Raw genomic sequence first — 19,787 nt, 5'->3', positions numbered from 1 at the left:
AAAAAAAAAAAAATGCTAATATCCATCCAGGTCAGCAGTCTCATATTTGGGCATTCAGTGTTTGGCAAACAACTGCGTTGTTGTAATTTAGGGTTAAAAAATTCATCCACATTTGCAAAGCAAAAAGTAAACAAAGTTTCAGTAAATGTACACAGAGACCTACAGTAACCTCTTCTTGTGCTTTCTGTATTCAGTGAAAAGATTACATCCTTTCTAGCTCCCCAAATCCAAAACATTCCTAAACCCTGACCGTATATTTCTATTTGCTGTCTCCTACTTTTCATCTTCTATATACTCATCTTCCAAATTACTGAAAGGATATCTTTCTGCCTTTGTTGTTGTTGTTAGGTGCCATCGAGTCGGTACCGACCCATAGTGACTTTATGCACAGCAGAACAAAACACTGCCTGATCCTGGGCCAACCTCACTACTGTTGCCACTCTTGAGTCCATCGATGCTGCCACTTGGCCAATCCTTCTCGTTGGGGGTCTTCTTCTTTTTCTCTGACCCTCCACCTTACCAAACATGATATCCCCCTCCAGTGACTGGTCCCTCCTGACAGTATGTTCAAAGTATGAGAGTCTGCCTAGAGTGTGACAAAACAAAGAGTAGGCAAACTACTGCTATTGTTAAGTGCGGCCGAATTGACCACAACACGCAACGACTCTGCCACATGTTCAGATTTGGATTTGGAACAAAATCAATGTACAGTGTTGTTAACTCCTTCACCTTTCAGAAGCAGATTTCTAGAGCCATCCAGAAGACCACAGCAGATTGTCCAGAAGACTATTTTAGTAAACTTTAAAAGGACAGCTCCGCCTGAACAGGGACTTGAACCCTGGACCCTCAGATTAAAAGTCTGATGCTCTACCGACTGAGCTACCCAGGCTCCTAAGCCATTGCCTTCTTGGGTGCCTAATGTAGATTTTCATGTTGTTGTGAAGTGCCACCAAGTTAGGTGTTACATAAATTGAATTGATTTTATATTTCATATTCTATTTCCCGAATAACATCTCTTTAGTATTTTTTCCTTGCATAGATGATTTTATGTGAAAGAGTTGCTATAGCCTCTAGAATAATTCACCTTCCTTCTTTCTTGTCTTCTATCTCTTTAGAAGTTCAGAAGCAGAGTTGGGCCAACTAGAAAAAGCACTGCTGGGTGTAAAATCACCTTGCCAGACCCAGAGGGTTTCATTTTGTCAAATGTGCTATTTTTTTTTTTTTTTTCTTTTTTCCCCACCTGCATCTATTTTTCTCAAAACAATATTCAGGCTACTCTTTTTAGTATCTGTCTGCATTGTCTTGTGCTACATATCTTTCTTGCAGCCTTGCTAGGCAGAGGAGAAAAGATTGAAGGAGAGAGAATTTGAAAACTAAGAATATTCTATTGTGGTGGGCAAGCAAAGCTGAGCCACCCATTCTTTTCTCTTTTTGCTCCTCCTCTTCCTACCCCTTATTCTTTCCGTCTCTCATGTCTTTACTTACTGTTTACTATTTAAATCTAAAGAAAAAGGATAGTTATCTTGATGAATTAGGTACTTTAGGACATACCATCCAGAATAGGGTGTAAGAGAGTTTTTCAGTTTTTGCCTAAACTTGGAGAAAATACCATACATAAAATCCAGGAACAAATGGGGAAATTTTGGAGTGAAAGAAAAATTAACTTCTTTGGGAAGGAAAGACAGCATGGGGCAAAGGAAAAGACTATTCCGAATGACTCATAATTTCCAGGAAACTAGAAATGTAAAAACGGAGAGAATTTTAATTGATTTAATTTAGGAATTGTTATTGTTAAGTGCCATTGAGTGGATGGTGAGTTTGAACTGTCAGCCTTTTGATTTGTAGTTCAGTAGCTTATCCTATAGTGCCACACCAGGAGCTCCAGAGAAACTTGTTGTAGTTGTTGTTAAGTACCTTCGAGTCGGTTCCGATCTATAGAGACCCTGTATAGGATTTCCGAGGAGGGAGTGGTGAGCTTGAACCTCCGACCTTGAGGTTCAAACCGACTTTGCAGTCCAGCACATTAACCCAGACCAGGACTCCAGAGAAACTAGGAAGGGACTTTTAAGCTAAATACCTGGGGATTCGTTAGATTCCAGTGATAGAAGGACCGCTCTGAGCTATTTTTGCTCTCTTCCCACTTGAAGTAGTTTGGAAGTCACCAGACGACGGGACCACTCTCCTAGGGAGGTTTGGGACTCACTACTCCCGCCCACCTTAATATCGAGAGATTCTTCTACTTCTTGGTAGATGATCAAATGATTAATGCCTATGTTGTGAATGGATTATAAGAAAATATTTTCCTGGTATTAAAAGCTGGCATTGCCGACAAGAAGAGGTCTTGTTTCAGTTTCAAACTGTTCTTGGAGCAAACGCCATCTATCTTCTTCTTCTTTTTTTTTTTCTTAAATGTTTTATTGTGAATTATGTGATAGTTTACATGGGAGAACATTAGTTTTACATTCATTCTATCGTATATCATCTCATTGCCATCGTTACAATCCCCTCCATGCAATCCTTCCCCCGTGCCCCCCAGGTCTTCAGCACACAGTCGCTCTCCCTCTCTAAAGTCTCCAGCTGATCTAAAGTCTCCAGCTGCTCCATGGCTCCACGTCATCATCTCTGGCTCCATTTCAGGCATCAATGTTTCTCTGGGTAGGGTCCCGCTCTCCGCTCTTCTCCCTTGATGGTACTAGGGACCTCCGCTCCTAGACTGAAAAGTTAAGCACTCCCCTTCTTGCTATAAAACATCTACCTTTTTACATTTCTGACCCTCACAATCAGTCCTGATAACAATTATTCACTATTGTATCACAAGAGACCTGTCTGCATTTCATTGCATTAGCCCCGCCTAGTCAGATTGAATACTACTCACTGGAGATTCTACCTTCCTCCAGGCCTTCTGGATCTAGGTTCCCTCTTGAAAGCTTGTAAGCCAGTCACTTCTTGCCTTTGTAGCCCCCCCGCCCCCCATTTTGGGTAGCCAATGTCCAAGTTGCCCATCCCTGTCTACTCTGTGTGGAGGGGGTGGGAATGATTCTTGCTGTAAGGAACGCCATCTATCTTTAAGACGTAAAACCAACTTCTGGAGCTCCTCTCTTCATGCTGCTCTCCTTCACTGCAGAGTTAAATTCTTGGTTTCTATTTCTCCCCCCAAAAGCGTCATCATTGCCAGTGGCTTAGATGAGAGAGCCCTCCAATAAATACGTAATTTCTGAACAGATCGCAATTTGTTTATTAATTCTAAGTAATTGTTTTCAGGGATTCCACGTGATGTTTTATTTATTTTTTGAATGCCGTTAGAATTTCTTGCAGTTGCAAAGTTACATTTTTGGACACAGAAATCCAATGCTCCCTTGTCAACACTTTCACCTATATGCTTGATAACACCCTAAATGTGTTGGTTGTGTGGCCTAATGGATAAGGCATCTAATTCTGGATCAGGAGATTGAGGGTTCAAGTCCCTTTGTGGTTGTTTGTTTGTTGCCACAAGGCAAGAGACTAGTTATTTAAGTTTCACAATATCTGTGAATTCTCACCATGTTTGTTTCTCTTTGGAATGCCTTATTCTTAATTTCTCCATCCATTTCAGGCCCTTCATTGTTACTCTTCCTCCACCTCCCCATTCCCTTTTCCTGATTTCTTCCTACTCCAAAATGCAGAGATGATAGGAGTTATCTGGTGTAACTTGTGGAAGTTGTGATGATTATGCTTCTTCTACCAAAGATCCTACATGAAAGTTAAAACTTCATTCAGTGAATATCCACTGAATTTTTCAATGGGGGGCCTGGACTAAGAAGGGTTATAAATAAAACTCGGTAACTGATAATAAGTATACTATATTTAATGATTTAATGTCTAATGATTCAATGGCACTTAACAACAACAATTGCATTTATGGTTTTGCCATATGATAGATATTTAAAAAAACAAAACGAAACTGGCATCTAGTATTGCCAAGCCATAATGACCTTATAGAACAGGGTAGAATTGCTCCTTAGGACAGCCTTGCTCACTTTTATCCCACAAGTGCTTGACATAAGAGGGAATCACTAAATGTGTGTGTGTGTGTGTGTGTGTGTGTGTGTGTGTGTGTGTGTATGAGAGAGAGAGAGATGTGATATGGAGTTGTAAGGAAAGAGCTCAAGATTTGCAGACATGTAATCTTGGTTTATGTCTTAACCTCCATCCATTGATAAAATAGTGAAATATGATTATTTGCCTAGCCTCTGCATGTCTATAAAAGAGGACCAATAATGAGTATATTTAGAAGCTTTTGTTAAAATAAGATAATGTATGCAAATGCGGTCGGTAAAACACAGAATATAATTTCTTTTTATCTTCATAACATTTTCCCATACCCTCATTCTTGAGACTCCTTCCCAAACTTCTATTCTTCCCAGAACCTATATGGATTATACATACAGTGAAAAGTTTTCTATTTCCTGAATAAAAGAGAGAAAGCATATGCAGTCTTTCTATTAAATTCAACCTTTAATAGATCAGAGAATCCTAAAACTTAAGAAGTTTACCACAGTCCTTTCTTTGAGGAAACGTTAAAACAATGCTGTGTACAGCACATTGATTGGATCTTGTCACAAATAGTACATAAAATACACTTTTGAGTCTTTCAAACACAACTTGCTTCAACAAGAATACATCCCTGTATCCCTCCATACTGGAGGCTTGTAAAGGTTCCTTTGGAATCCAAGTTGCTCCTGCCATCATATAAGCCAATGACTTTACAATTACCCTCAAACTATCCTAACTGTGCTTCACAAGACCCAGAGTCAAATCAGTCCCTGCTCTATTATTCTGTCCTTACCAAAGTGACTGTATATCTTTGTGTCTGACACCTGCCTAATTCTCTTCTTCAAAGAGACCTTCATTTCTCTTTAATTTTCACACATTCAATTGCTCTGATGAGCTGCCTTCTGGGTCAGCTGAGAGACAAGCTCTATTAGAAAAATGGAGTTCTCCAAATATAAGGGACTTCACAGAATTCCTGTGAATGTGAAGAAAATTCTTATTGAGGAAAAAGTTAGATAAGAAGAGAAGCAAGTCATCTTATCTAGAAGCAGTTGCTTCTTAGCTCTAAGAAATACCAAGAAGATAGTGGTAATCTGTATGAACTCCAGAGCCCAAGATCACTCTATAGGCAAAGTTTATCCCTTGGTTTTCAACGAACACCATTAACTAGCTCCAAATCTTCAAATTACAATGAATTCTATTCAGGGCTAACTCTACCTCAGTACAGAGACCCTCTCTTCTACAACCACATTTTAAAATATATTTACAAAAGTGTATATATGTACGTGTGTGTTTTTTCTACTTATAATAGTGTACAGATCGATCTTTGCTACAGGGATCACTGAGGTTTTCATTCACTACTATGAATTTGCACCTTAAGTTTATATGTATTCTAAATAAATTAAGAAATTCAACTCCTTCCCATCTTTCTGACCCTATCCAATGCTCCCAAAGAAAAATAAAACAATATAATACCAAGTGGAAAAGTCCTCTTTACCTTTCCCCAAATTAAAAGGACCTAGAAATTTCACAATCCAGAGGCTTGAAGATATTTCTGAAAACATCCCACCTTCTTAATTGTTTTTCAGACTTCCAAATCTAAATTGCATCATTGACCTCACTGCACCATCCTTTTTATCCGTGAAGGCACAATTTTGCCCTGCTATTTGACAGTATGGAATAGAGTAAGGTTGCTGGGCACACAGAATGAATAACTCTCAGATGATACTGCAAATCTGACTTTCAACATTCAAAATCTTGCTCTTTAGACTCCCATGCAGAAAAGACAGTGGATGAGTAGTAAACTATGTTGTAAACATTCCTAGATTTGCCCCAGGAGAAGGCGCTCAGAAGTCATTTGTATATGAGTTATAAATAAGTATGGGGAAGCTGAAAGTATGTAAGCTAGAACAGGGTTGGAATCCTAGATTCTCAGGGCCTGCTGCACTGAACTCCCCAGAAGGATGATGGGTTAGGTAAGAGTCTACATAAACCAAAAACGTGTGATCAGTGTTGAACCTTTCATCCTCATTCTTTGCCTTGTACATTAAGCCCAAACACACTAAATATCAGTTGCTGCAAATATGACATGTTCAAATCCAAAACCATCGGAAGATTCTGCTTCTAAACTCAAGGCTGCTGTGCTGGTACATAGGATCCGGAAAAGTCTGCTTCCCTGCAGATTTCCCCAAAGCCTCCAAAACCAACAACTGCTGTTTCACAAACACACAACCACAAGCGCTTTCTGAAATGCTCATCGGTGGAAAGAGCAGAGAGAAGTTCTCAATGTTGGAGACATTGTAAGTGCTTTCAAAGCACTTACTTTTAGTCTTTTTTTCCGAAAGCCTGACTGGCACAGAAAGATGGGAACGTAATCACTTTCTACCTATTTGTCGCTGGTCCATGCTCTATCGATCCTTAGAGACCTATCTCCAAACCGCATTCGCCTTCTCTCCTCCGCTGCTGCTCTGCGACTGCAGCGCTCTCTGGTTCCTCTTCCTCCGGTCTCCCTTGTGAGAAATCCCATCACTCTTTCCTCTCCACCCCCACCCTCGCGTCCACTTCTTTTCGAGTATTCCAGTTTCCAGAATGAACCTATATAGTTGTAACTTTACCTATAGATTCTGGGCACCCATCCCTTCCATTTACGAAGTTTCGGATTTTCTCAATAATATCTGAATTAGTAGTCGCATCATATTTTGGCTAAATGTGGGGGGAACATCTACTTTTGGCGTCTCAGAAAAAGATGGAATTTGCGAGCATCTGTAAAGCAGAGAAAGTTTACAAAGAGTGATTTGTTTTGAAGGTTGTGCCCATAAAGCGCTCCCTTGGGTAGAAAAGAGATGCTTTCAGGTCCACCTTTTTCCTCTCACTTCTGACTTCCGGCCCTTTAAAACCAGGACTACTGCATCACCGGAGTACTGGTGTAGCGCTGTGGGTGAATGAGCCAGACTGCAAAGCCATTTGCCAGCTGCTCCTCGGAAAAACGTATACAGGGTCGCTATGGGTTGGAACCGACTCCACGGCAGTTAACAACAACAACTGCATCACCGAGGCAAAGCTACTGCCATCTTTGCAAATCCAGGAGCATGACTACTTGAGGCATATGCTAGCTGCTCTTCCCTTTGGGTCAAATACTTGGACAGTGGCATCACTAGGCTTGGTGTCACTCAGTGCATTCTTGGTGACTCCACCCCATCCACCCCATGGAACTTTTCCTGTGCCAAACCATGCAGAATCCTTAGCAATGTTTAATACTAACTTTAATATTATAGAATATTGTTAAGTGCCATCAGTTTGGTTTCAACTTACAGCGTCCAGGACAATCAGCAGTTCAAATTCACCAGCTGCTCTTTGGAAACCCTAGTGAGTTTGAACAGGTGATTCTTTTCAGTCCTGCGCTTATCCTACAGCACCACATCAGGACTCTAGATAATAGAATAACATGTGATATAGTTGTAAATTACTTAAGTGTAGTATTTCATAAACTATATGAATAGTAACAATAAAATGGTTTTATCTTTAAAATTGTAAGCTCTTTCTACAGTACTAGCTACATTATTAATAACTGAGTGCATGTTTTATTCTTTCAATTATTTCCTTCTTAAAAAAATTAATTGATATAGTTTCACAAAACTACTTACTATATTGTAGCTGCAACACCAGAAAATTTGACAAAATCAGTGACTATAAAAACACCAGCAGCAAAGAAAATAGCAGCAGGCTTGTAAGCCACACAATGAAACCCTGTGAAATAAAGTGTCATTGTAATGGATGATAATAACAGCTCTGACTGAGCATTTGAGAAGCTTCAAAAAGTAAATTTGCATTGACTTTCAGTCTTGTAGGTGCATGGATACATGTAAGCTGGGCTTAGGAGAAATGTTTTTGTTCTCATATCTAATTATAATAATATATTTATTAAAAATAATATCTGCTGATACACCATGCACAAACATTTTATAGATAGTTATTTTGGTATCAACCCTTCTTACAGTGAGGTTCTCAGACACACACACTGCACCCTCAGAGGGACACCACTAACTAGGAAATTAATCAAACTCTAGGTGTGGCATTGTAGGATAAGCACTGAACTGCCAACTGACAGTTCAAACTCACCAGCCGCTCCTTGGAAACCCTATACAGACTGCATGGCACTTAGCAACAGCTTTTCCTCCCTGTTGGATCTACATTCCTTCGAAGCACTCACAAAACACATCTCTGTATTTATCTTTTGCGTCTTTCTACAAGCTTCATAAGCAGAGACCTTTTCAAGGAAAGACTCTGTAGACTTTACAGGATGTTCAGTCCTTAACTTGTCCTGTTGGTGGACTGAAATACACTGGCAGTCTCTAAAAAAGTCAATGACTGCGGGAAAAATCTTAGAGTCGTTTTGGTTCTGAATGCATCTTTTTTATTAGCCTGTTGTAGCTGCGAGGCAAAATCCAGTCCAGAAACACAGAATTGAACAAAACAGATTTTTACTTTTTAAACTTTAAAACCACTAGCAGACCCTTCCAAAAATCAGTATTATGGAACAGTCTGCAAAATTCACCTGACAAGGGGATGTAGCTCAGTGATAGAATCCATGATTAGCATACATGAAGTCCTGGGTTCACTCCCCAGCATACTTTTTTTAAAAACTGCCTTGGGGTTTTTTCCCCCACTTCTCCTACTCACAGTTAAATATTGGTATTCATTTCAGACATTTTGCCATTTTTTTCTCCATGTAGTGATCGTGTGTTTTTCCTACTCACAGAGAGGGTAAATCATTTTATACTTACTCTCTTGGTCTATGGTTCTTGACACTCCTTGGGCTTCCCAAATCAACTGCTTAAGCGCAATAAAGTCAGGAATGAACTGGAACAAAAGATGCTCACTCAGGATCAGCGGATAGTGACACAACCACATGATCCCATGCCATAGATGCCTGTTCTCCTTCGCTGCCATTTCTCATTACTATTAAGAAGTAGAGAGGGGAATTTCCGCTCAGCTGTAACGGTTGCAACCTGTTGCCAAAATTTGACAAATTGCAGGTTCAGGAAGAAAGTTGTCTTATGATTTTCTACTTCCCATTCCACCCACATAAACTTGGTAAACTAATGGTCAGTCAAATCATCAGTCGTGGATATCTGCTATCCTAACTCTTAATGGTTAAGAAGTATTTGGATGTTATCCAGATGAAAGGTATTTCTCAGAAAACTCTGAGTTTTCCAAAATTATTGAGATAAACAAACCTACTAAACTCTCTTAATGCTACAAAAGCCTTGGGCAAAAAGACCTGCATCTTCCTTTGGAAAGATTACCTTTAGTCCATTTTCCATAGGAGGAAAGGAGCTTTCTGACTTCCTACATTGTAGAGGAAACGAAGATGATACAGGCAGCCCTAGCAGGCTCAAACTACCTCCTGGGTCATCCAAATTCTATGCATCCTAAAGACCTAGCTACAAACCCTTCTACCTCTTCTAGTTCTTCCACAATGAAAACTGAGATTAAAGGGAAGACACAACGATTAAGGATTACTTCCTAAACTTGCATATGCATTGACTGACACCACACATTTTAACAACAGGTTGAAGCCTCTATCCTTTTAGCCTGCATGATGGCTGAGGTTTGAGTGCTTGTCCAAGAGCAGAGGGGAACTGGTATAAAAGGTTGATGTGTATGTAGTTCTGGCTCAGCCCTTCCTCCCATTTCTTTGTGATTCTCAAAACCAGAACTCTAGCTTCACGAGGCTAAGCCACTACTTGATTTCCCACCAGGGTTTTGGACTCCAGGGTTTGCTAGATCAAACTGTCCATGACACTATAGCCTTACTGTTTTTCACTTGCTGTTGTTAAGTGCCGTTGAGTTGGTTCTGACCCATAGCGGCCTTGTATAGGGTCTCCAAGGAGTAACTGGTGAGCTTGAACCACCGACTTTGTAGTTCAAACGGCTTTGCAGTCTGGTGCATTAACCCACAGTGCCACACTAAGCTCTGTTTTATGTTTCCATCTGTACCAAAGTTTCCTAAGGCAGCTTTTCAGGTTCTACTTTTTTGTATCCTTGGCCTAGAATTTTCCACTGCAACTCTGATAGCCAGAAGTTGTAGAGGTGCAGCATCTTTGGTGTGATGCTGGGAAATTGTACCACCAAAGAAAATGTCTAAAGAAGGAGAAAATAATTTGGAGTTTCAACTGAAACACTTGAGTTAATGCTGACCATGCATGCCCTTGGCCAAGACTTCAAGGTCCTAGGGGTTAATTACTTCTTTTACTTGGGAAAAGAGTCCCTGCTGTTGTTAAGTACCCTCGGGTTGCTTCCAGCTTATAGTGACCCTTTACAGGGTTTCCAAGGTGCAACTAGTTGGTTTGAACCGCTGATTTTGTAGTTAGCTGTGCAGTGCTTATCCTACAGTGTCACACCAGGATTCCAAAGGCATGCTAGCTGTTAATTGAAGGGTGGATGTCTTCCTTTGGAAGAAAGGCTTGGCAATCTACTTCCCAAAAAATCAGCTTTTGAAATCTCTGACACTTGCAAGGTCAACATGAGTCAGAATCGACTCAAGGACAACTGATTTTTCCTGTACAAAGGGGTCCAGATATGCATTCACGTTGCTTTAGGGATACTTCTTATCTGATGGCTTGTCAGCTGCCTGAAGTTTTCACTGAGGCAGTATCAGGCTCCTTGCCAACTACTGGGTGGTTATGAAGAGCAAGAAAAAATGATGTCTGGAGAATCTGTGTTTAGTGGAATGGAAGATGATAGACTATAGTTGTATTTCACTGCTGTGAAGACTCCGCACACTTGTCAGGAATCAAGAATAAACAAGACAGAAACTCAGTCTTTGCCCCTGGAGTATTCTATACAGCACTGGTAGTATAGTGGAAATAGAAATGTGTGACCCAGCAATCTCTCTACTTGGTTTCTATCCACAAGAAATAAGAGTCAGGACACAAGGAGAAATATGCACAGTGATGTTCATTACAGCACCATACACACTGGCAAAAAAAAAAAAAAAAATGGAGACATCCTAAATGCCCATCAATGGAAGAATAGATAGATAGATAGATGTTGGTACACGCACACAAGGGAATACTATGCAACAGTAAAGAATAAACATGAATCTACAAAACACCTCATAACATGGGTGAATCTGGAGTGTATTATGTTGAGTGAAATTGTTGTTGTTAAGTGCCGTCAAGTAAGTTCTGACCCATAGGGACCCTGTATAGGTTTTCCGAAGAGCAGCTGGTGAGCTTGAACCACCGACCTTGGAACAACTGTGGTCTACCAGTAGATATGTGGACAGAGACACAGGTTGAATGGGTATGAGAGGAAGAGTGGGAGTATACCCACAAATATGAGTTAGAAAGAGGATATTTACTGAAAACTTAATTATGAATGTGGTGGAACATTCAGAGCAAAATAATGAAAATGTCTCAGATATTATCAAGCATTTCAAGGCAGTGAGTTGCTGCATCTAGGGACTCAGGACCATAGTCTCAGGGAACATCATGGTCATTGGCATAACATAATCCACAAAGACAATGTTGTATATCCTACTTTGGTGAATAGTGTCTGGAATAGTAAAAGCTCATGAGCAGCCATCTGAGGGGCAACTATGGGTCTTTCCATGTGCAGAAGAAAGAAGAGTGAAGAGAACTGAAGATGCTTGGACTCATTTAGTCCAGTGGACTAATGGAGCATGTAAACATTAGTCTTGCATGACTGAGACCAGAAAAATTAGATGGTACCTGGCTACCACTACCAACTGTTCTGAAAGGGATCACATTCGAAGGTTTCGGACAGAGTGGCATAAGATGTGGAACAAAACTCAAAATTATTTTTTTAAAAAAAGATCGGGCTTACTGGTAAAAAAGAAACTGGAGGGATCCAAGATTATGGCCCTCTACCACCCTTCAGGTTTGGAAAGGAATTCAAGTCACCCTCATGACCTGACACTACTAGAAAGGTATGCTCACCATGGAATAGTTAATCATTCAACATCAAAAGGGCAACATTTACCTAAGGACAAAGCTGAGAAGGGGGGGTGGTGGGGAAGGTGGGTGGAAAGGAAATAGTAACCACAGGGAGAAAGTGGGATTGCTGTTGGTGCATGGAGGGGATTGCAATTATTGAGATGAAAGAAAGTGTGCAATTTGTTGATGCAAAACTGATGACATTGTCGTAAGCCCCCACTCAATTCACAGTGAAAATCTTTTTTAAAAAAATTGATGGTACTGAAGTTAGAAGTCCAAGGTGTACTGAAGGTGTTGTGAAAAGCAAAGCTCCAGGAATTGAAGGAATACCAAATTGAAATGTTTCAAAAAACTGATACAGTGCTAGAAGTACTCACTCATCTATGCCAAGAAATATGGTAGACAGCTACCTGGCCAACTGACAAGAAGATATCTATATTAGTCCCCTTTTGTATCCACCTTCCAAAAAAAGGTGACTGAACAGAATGCAGAAATTATCAAACAACATTAATAACACACACAAGTAAATTTTTGCCTAGGATAAGTAAAAAACAGTTGAAGCAGTGCATCACCAGAAAGCTGACAGAAATCCAAGTTGAATACAGATGTTGTAGAATGAGGAATATCATTGCTAATGTCAGATTGATCTTGACAGAAAGCAGAGAATACCAGAATGATGTTTATTTATGTTTTATTGACTGTGCGAAGATATTCAACTGTCTGACTCATAATAAACTATGGATGACATTTTGAAGAATGGGAATTTCAGAACACTTCACTATGTTCACAAGACACTTCTACATACTCATAGATCAAGAGGTGGTAATTTAAACAGAGCAAGGGATCCTAGGTGGTTACAAATCAGAAGAGGTATATATCAGAGTTGTATCATTTCACCATACATATTCAATCTGTATGCTGAGCAAATAATCAGAGAAGTGGAACTATATGAAGAAGACCAGGCAATCCATGTCTATGGAACAGCAGTCAAGAAAGCAAAAGGCATGCAAACATCTCTTTAACATGTTAATGAGCAAAGAAGTCACTTTAAGTATTAAGGTATGCCTTAGCCAAGCCATGGTATTTTTTATCACTTCATCTGAATGCAAAAGCTAGATAACGAATAAGGAAGACCAGAGTAGAACTGATGCACTTAAATTACGGTGCTGGCAAACAATGTTGACTATATCATGGATTTCCAGAAGAACGAACAAATCTGTCTTGGGAGAAGTATAACCAGAATGCTTCTTAAAAGCAAGGATGGCAAGACTTCATATCATCTACTTTGAACATGTTATCACAAGGGGCCAGTATCTAAAAAAGGACATGCTTGGTCAACTAGAAGGTCAGAGAAAAGAGGAAGACCCACCAAGATGATGGATTGACACAGTGGTGGCAACACTGGGTTTAAACAAGAAAGATTGTGAAGAAGGTACAGGACCTGGCAGTGTTTCGTTGTGTTATATGAAGTGGAATGACTCAAGAGCCTAGTTAATTCTGTGTTGTACAGTTCTGTGGGTTTTGATAAATGTGTAATGTTGTGTGTCCACCATTACAGTATCATTCAGGATGGTTTCACTGTCCTAAAAACGTCCTGCACATCACCTATTCAACCCTCCCCACTTCCCCCAAATTGCTGGCAGGCATGGATCTTTTTAATGCCTTTTCTAAAATGTCATATATTGGGAGTCATGTAACATGCCATTTTTTTTCACACTGGCTTCTATTGCTTATTAATCTGTCTTTCTGTTTCCTTCATGACATTTTATAGTTTGAAAGCTCACTTGTTTTTATTGCTAAATAATGCTCCATCGTATGGATGTGCCACAGTTTTTGTTTATTCATCTATTCAAGGACATCTTGGTTGCTTTCAATTTTTGTCAATTGTCAGTAAAGCTGCTATAAACATTTGTGTACTGTTTTCATATAGACATAAGTTTTCATTTCATTTGAGTCAATAGTAGGAGTGCAATTGCTGGATCATATGTTAACAATGTCTCTGTATACATAAGCCTAAATTTAGCTTGGTAAGAAACTGCTAGAATATCTTCCACAGTGGCTGTACTATTTTGCATTTCCTCCTCCAGCAGTAAATGAGTTCCTGTCACTCTACATCCTTGCTAGCATGTGCTATTGTCAGTATTTAGGATTTTAGCCTTTCTAATAGGTATGTAGAGTCCTGGTGTAGCTCTGTAGGATAAGTGCTGAATGCAAGATCTATTTGAATCGCTAGTTGATGGTCCAAACCCACCAACCACAACTCGGAAACCTTATACAGAGTTACTATGAGTCAGAACCAATTCAATGGCACAACAATAGGTATGTAATAGAATCTCATGGTTGTTTTAATTTGTAATTCCCTAGTTCCCTATCTTGGATTCCTGGTATGGCACTATAGGAGAAGCATTGGATTGCTAACTACAAGGTCAGCATTCAAACCCACCAGCTGCTCCTTGAAAACCCTACGTAGGGTTGCTTTGAATTGTAACCTAGTCAACGGTACTTAACAACAAGTAGTCTATCCTGTTGTTATCTTGATCATTTCCAATTTTGTAGGATAAATCAAATGCTTATCCTACAGAGTTCAAAACCACCAGCTACTTCATGGGAGAAAGCGAAGGTTTTCTTCTCCCATCTTTGTTTACAGTTTCAGAAACACTATGCATCAGAATTTACTCAATGGCAGTGAGTTTGTTTGTTTTCTCTCTTTTTTTTGAGTGGTCTATGGGAATCCCCTGACTGCAAATTTAAAGATCGGTGGTTTCAATCCACCCAGAGGTACCTAAGCACCACACCAAAACGGCACAATGATTGTTGTTAGGTACAGTAGATTCTGCTCTGACTCATAGAGACCCTGTACACAACAGAATGAAACATTTCCTGGTCATGTGCTATCCTCACAATAGTTACTATGTATGAGTCTTCCTCCAATGCTGATGCATGTTCTTCTTCATATAATTCAGTCTCTCAGATTATTTGTTCAGCATATAGATTGAATAAGTATGGTGAAATGATACAACCCTGGCGCACACCTTTCCTGATTTTAAACCATTCAGCATTCCCTTGCTTTGTTTGAACATCTGCCTCTTGGTCTATGTACAGGTTCCTCATGAACCTGTCCTGGAATACCCATTCTTTGCAATGTTAGCCATAGTTTCTTATGATCCATCAAGTCTAATGTCTTTGAATAGTTGCAAGGACCACATAGAGACCATGTCTGACTTCACCTGGCTTCACAAGGGGGAAGGGACCTCAAACGCAAAATCAGCCCAAGGCAGATTCCTATGAAGCAGAGGTCAGACATGTTTCCACCCTACAACCATCTTTACCCTATTTTGACACCAACCATCCATCCCACAGCACTCTCTGCTTCATATCTAGGTTCCATAGTCCATTTCAATGACCTCATAGAACTTATAACAATACTCACAATTATGGGATTTATTAGGGAAATGAACAGGGTGCAATTCAAGATCAAAACCAACTGAATATGCAGCAGTTCTCTAGTCAGGAACATCTCTTGTCTGCCATACTGCAAGCACATCTCACTCTTGTCTTCAGCCGCTCAGCCATGCGGCCCTTTGACTTCTGCCTCAGTCCATGGGTGTAGAACCCACTGCTGCTCTGTCTCTCCATGCCACTGTCTCTGCCACTGCCTCTGCCATCACTGTTTATCTAGGTAGAGAGCTCACATTCCACTCATGCTCTTCCTTCTTGATGGTCCTGGGATCTTCTGTCTCTGTGTCAGAAATGGCTCCTTTAAATCTAGCTGGAGGGCAAAACAAACCAATCCCAGCCTTAGAGTCCTGTATACCTTATTTCGCAGTCCTACCCAATCACTTGGTGGAGTTTTTTTTTAATTGGGTAGAAAAGCCAAATTAAGTAAATTTAAGGCACCACAGCAATCAATAAAACACAAGTAAACATCTTTCTGGTGTTCTCTGCTTTTAGCCAAGATCCAACTGATGTCAGCCATGAGATCCCTAGTTCCACGTCCTTGTCGGAATCTGACTTGAATTACTGGCAGCTCTCTGTTGATGCACTGCTGCCACCACTTTTAATTATCTTCTATAAAATTTTACTTGCATGTGATAATAATGATATTGTTCAATAATTTCCACATTCCATTGGGTCACCATTTCTTTAGAATGGGCATAAATATGGTTCTTCCAGTTGGTTGGCTAGGTAGCTGTCTTCCAAATTTCTTGACATAGTTGAGTGAGCGCCTCATTTGTTGTAAGATTTCAATTTGTATTCCATCAATTCCCAGAGTCTTGTTTTGTTTTTGTTTTTTTGCCAATGCCTTCAGTGCAGCTGGAACTTCTTTCTTCAATACTATTGATTCTTGGTCATATGCTTACCTCTTGAAATCATTGAACATCTACCAACTCTTTTTGGTACAGTGACTGTGTATTCCTTCCATCTTTAAGTTTAAAACTTTAATTTTGCTAAAATGTACAAATAGAAATAATACAACAGTTCACCTATTCTCTGGCTTCTAAACATTTAACCATTGATGGTTTTAATAGATGCTTTTGGTCCTTTATAGTTCAGGAATAGTTCAGATGCCTGATATTCTGTGAAAGCCTAACACTCCCTTCTTTTTACCTACCAAATTCATTTCCCTTTTCAGAAGTCTTGTTGAATGTTTTATTTGTTTGCCTCACTATGTTGCTGCTTAATTTGATAGATTTCATTTTCTAGTTGTACAATAGTCCGTTCAATCTCATAATTCTTACAAATCAGGGATACCCAAATAGACTCCATTTAGACCCAGCTGTTAGTTACATGCTCCTTCGCTGTCAGTTTGAATCTTGAATATGTTTCCTTAACTTTTGGAGCTCTTTCTGGGTGTGATCAATCATATAAACTAAATTTTCATTATATACTTTCCAGGCATTGCATCCATGCTGTGACATTAGTTCCAGATTCTTAGTTTGGATTGCTTGATGCTCTAACTGGGCCATAGAATCATTTACACATTTTTGCCATGCAGTAATAATCGTTTTTCTGACCTGAGGAAGGGGCTGGAAGTTCATATCATTTCATACTCAGCAATTCAATTGGTTGTCTAGCAGCCAATCTTTCAAATTCGTTTCTCATTATGCCTGTCTCAAAAGCAGAATAATCAGGGGCTGTCAGGTAGGCTCAGGTAGTAATTTATAGGTCAGTATCTACAAGTTTCCTTCTCCACCAACACCGTTGCCACTTCCTGCACACAAGGCACCTCATATCCTTGATCAAAATAGGGCAGCGCATCCACCACAGTCTGTCCGGCTACCAAACCTGTGCCCGCCATTGCAGGGACTTTAGATTGAATTGGGTTTTCCCCTTCCATCTTCTTTTGATGTGTCCTGTGTCATTCAATATATTGCCCATAGAATCTTTCACTATTGCTTGAATTTTCTCTTCAGTTCTTTCAGCTTTAGAAATACTGAGTTTATTCTTCCCTTTTGGTTTTCTAACTCCAGATCTTTGCACATTTCATTATAGTACTATACTTGTCTTCTCGAACTGCCTTTTGACATTTTCTGTTCAGTTCTTTTATTTCCTCATTTCTTCTGGTCACTTTAGCTCTGTACACTCAAAAGTAAGTTTCAAAGTCTCTTTTGACATATATTTTGGTCCTTTCTTTCTTTTCTGCCTTTAAAATTACCTTTTGGTTTCTTCTTGTATTATGTTCTTGATGTCATCCCACAACTCTTCTGGTCTTCAGTCATTAGTGTCGAATGCATCAAACCTTTCTTGAGATTGTCTCACATCCTTAGGATATATTCAAGTTCAGATTTTGGTTCTTGTGGACTTGTTTTAATTTTTTTCACCGTCAACCTGAACTTGCATATGAGCAATTGATGGTCTGTTCCATAGTTTGCCCTTGGCCTTGTTTTGACTGATGATTTTGAGCTTCTCTATTACAAATTGGGCTGCAAACCTTAAGATCAGCAGTTCAAAACTACCAACCGTTCCATGGGAGAAAGATGAGGCCTTCTGCTCCCATAAAGATTTATAGTCTTGGAAACCCTGTACAGGGTTTCTTCCCACAGATGTAGTCAATTTGAACCCTGTGTTTTCCATCTGATGAGATTCATGTGTGTAGTTGCTTTTTTAAAGGTTGTTTAAGAGAACACTTACTCAGTAACTACTTAATGAGGAATATAAGGTTGAAAATAAAATGCTTGTTGGTGGTGGTAGTTGTGGTTTGCCATTGGGTCAGTTCCAACTCATAGTGATCCTGTACAGGGTTTCCAAGGATCAGTTTGTGGGTTTGAACCCCTGACTTTGAGGTTAGCAGTTCAGTGCTTATTCTACAGTGTCAGTACTGGTTATCTTTTGGTATTAGAAGCTGGTAGAAAATAAGATTAGAGAGGAAAAGAACTTAATAAAATAGAAATTAGCAAGAGAAAAGAGAGTTCTTTGGTGTCCCTTTATTTAAGGTATTTTAAGATTGTGGAGACAATTCCATGAGAAGGAACCAGAAATAGAACTTTTTGGAGAAAAAGGAACATAGCAGAGAAAAGAGCCCTAACCAAGAACATGAAAGAAAATAGTAAATTTAACAAAGAAGAGTGGTTCTCTTACTCTTCTATTGAATCAATCCTCCAACCACATAATATTCTTTTTCTTTACTTTATGAGTGGTGATACATTTGCCCCTCATTTCAGTTCCAAGGAATATATACTTATTTGCAAGGAAAATCTTCACGGGCTCCAAGATTAAACACCCTTTTGCCAAAACCCAGGGTTGAACCAGAGACCTTTAGATCTTCAGTCTAACACTCTCCAAACTGAGCTATTTGGGCTTCACCTAATACTTTCCAAATAAATTATAAAGGGTTTATACTTTCAGTTTTTTTAATTCACAAAATATTGTCTATTAAGTGATCAAGGAATCTTAGTAGCATAGTAGTCAAAAAGGTTAACTGCTAACCAAAAGACCAACAGCTAGAATCATAGCATAAAGATGTGGAAGTCAGCTTCCATACAGATTTACAAACTTGGGAATCTATGGGCCATTATACTCTTTCCTATCTCTGTCCTGTAGGGTTGCTATGAGTCGGAATCGACTCGACGACTGTTTTGGGTTTGTAGTTTTTGTGTAGTAGTCAAAGAAGTGATTTTACTTGGAACATATTATCAAGAAGAATCAGTCCCCGGAGAAGGATACTTGGTAAAGTAGAGGGACTGCGAAAACCAAGTTCTCAACGAGAACACAGTGGCTGCAATAATGGGCTCAAACAGCAATGACTGTGAGGATGGCGCAGGACCGGGCAGTGTTTCTGTTGTACTGTTGTACTTGGTTCGCTATAAGTCGGAACCGACTGACAGCACTTAATAACAATTAGGTCTCTTGATTTATCATCTAATCCTTTTAGCATAACCAATCCCCCTTTACCACAGAGAAAACAATCCATCTGTCACCTACAAGTTCTACATGTACAAGACTTCCTTCCGGTTTAGGTCAAAGCACAAAACCCTTTTTCGTTCATCTTGTGCATTGTACGATCATGTTCACATTGATTCATCAATGTTGTTACTAGTTGCAGGGTAAAGAATTTAAAGTACAGAAGTTATGGGAAATTCGAATGATTCCACAAGAACAGGTAAGTGTCCTACAACTATGTAGAGTATTAAGTGTGCAGAAAAGTGGAAGTACTGGGGTTTGAACCCAAGACCTTATGCATGCTAAACATACATGCTTCCACTGACCTATACCCCTTGTAAGTTCTAGTTGCATAGTATTAATTTCTGTATCTTTGAAGACTAAGTCATCAAGTCAAAATTTATGTTCAATTCTTCA

At 39.5% G+C, this 19,787-nt stretch overlaps 2 non-coding genes and 1 pseudogene across 2 annotated transcripts; all 3 read right to left on the bottom strand.

Annotated features, from left to right (window-relative positions):
* Positions 1–816: 816 nt before the first annotated feature.
* TRNAK-UUU lies at positions 817–889 on the bottom strand. The gene has a single exon. It is a non-coding gene; the product is annotated as a tRNA-Lys (tRNA).
* Positions 890–16,619: 15,730 nt separating this feature from the next.
* LOC102837530 lies at positions 16,620–17,289 on the bottom strand (annotated as a pseudogene).
* A 1,427-nt stretch (positions 17,290–18,716) lies between these two features.
* On the bottom strand, positions 18,717–18,789 carry TRNAF-GAA. The gene has a single exon. It is a non-coding gene; the product is annotated as a tRNA-Phe (tRNA).
* Between the last annotated feature and the right edge of the window lie 998 nt (positions 18,790–19,787).

Source organism: Chrysochloris asiatica, unplaced genomic scaffold (assembly GCF_000296735.1).
Source record: "Chrysochloris asiatica unplaced genomic scaffold, ChrAsi1.0 scaffold00213, whole genome shotgun sequence".
NCBI lineage: Eukaryota > Metazoa > Chordata > Mammalia > Afrosoricida > Chrysochloridae > Chrysochloris > Chrysochloris asiatica.
The sequence above is the reverse complement of the archived record's forward strand: the minus strand, read 5'-3'. Positions and strand labels throughout refer to the sequence as shown.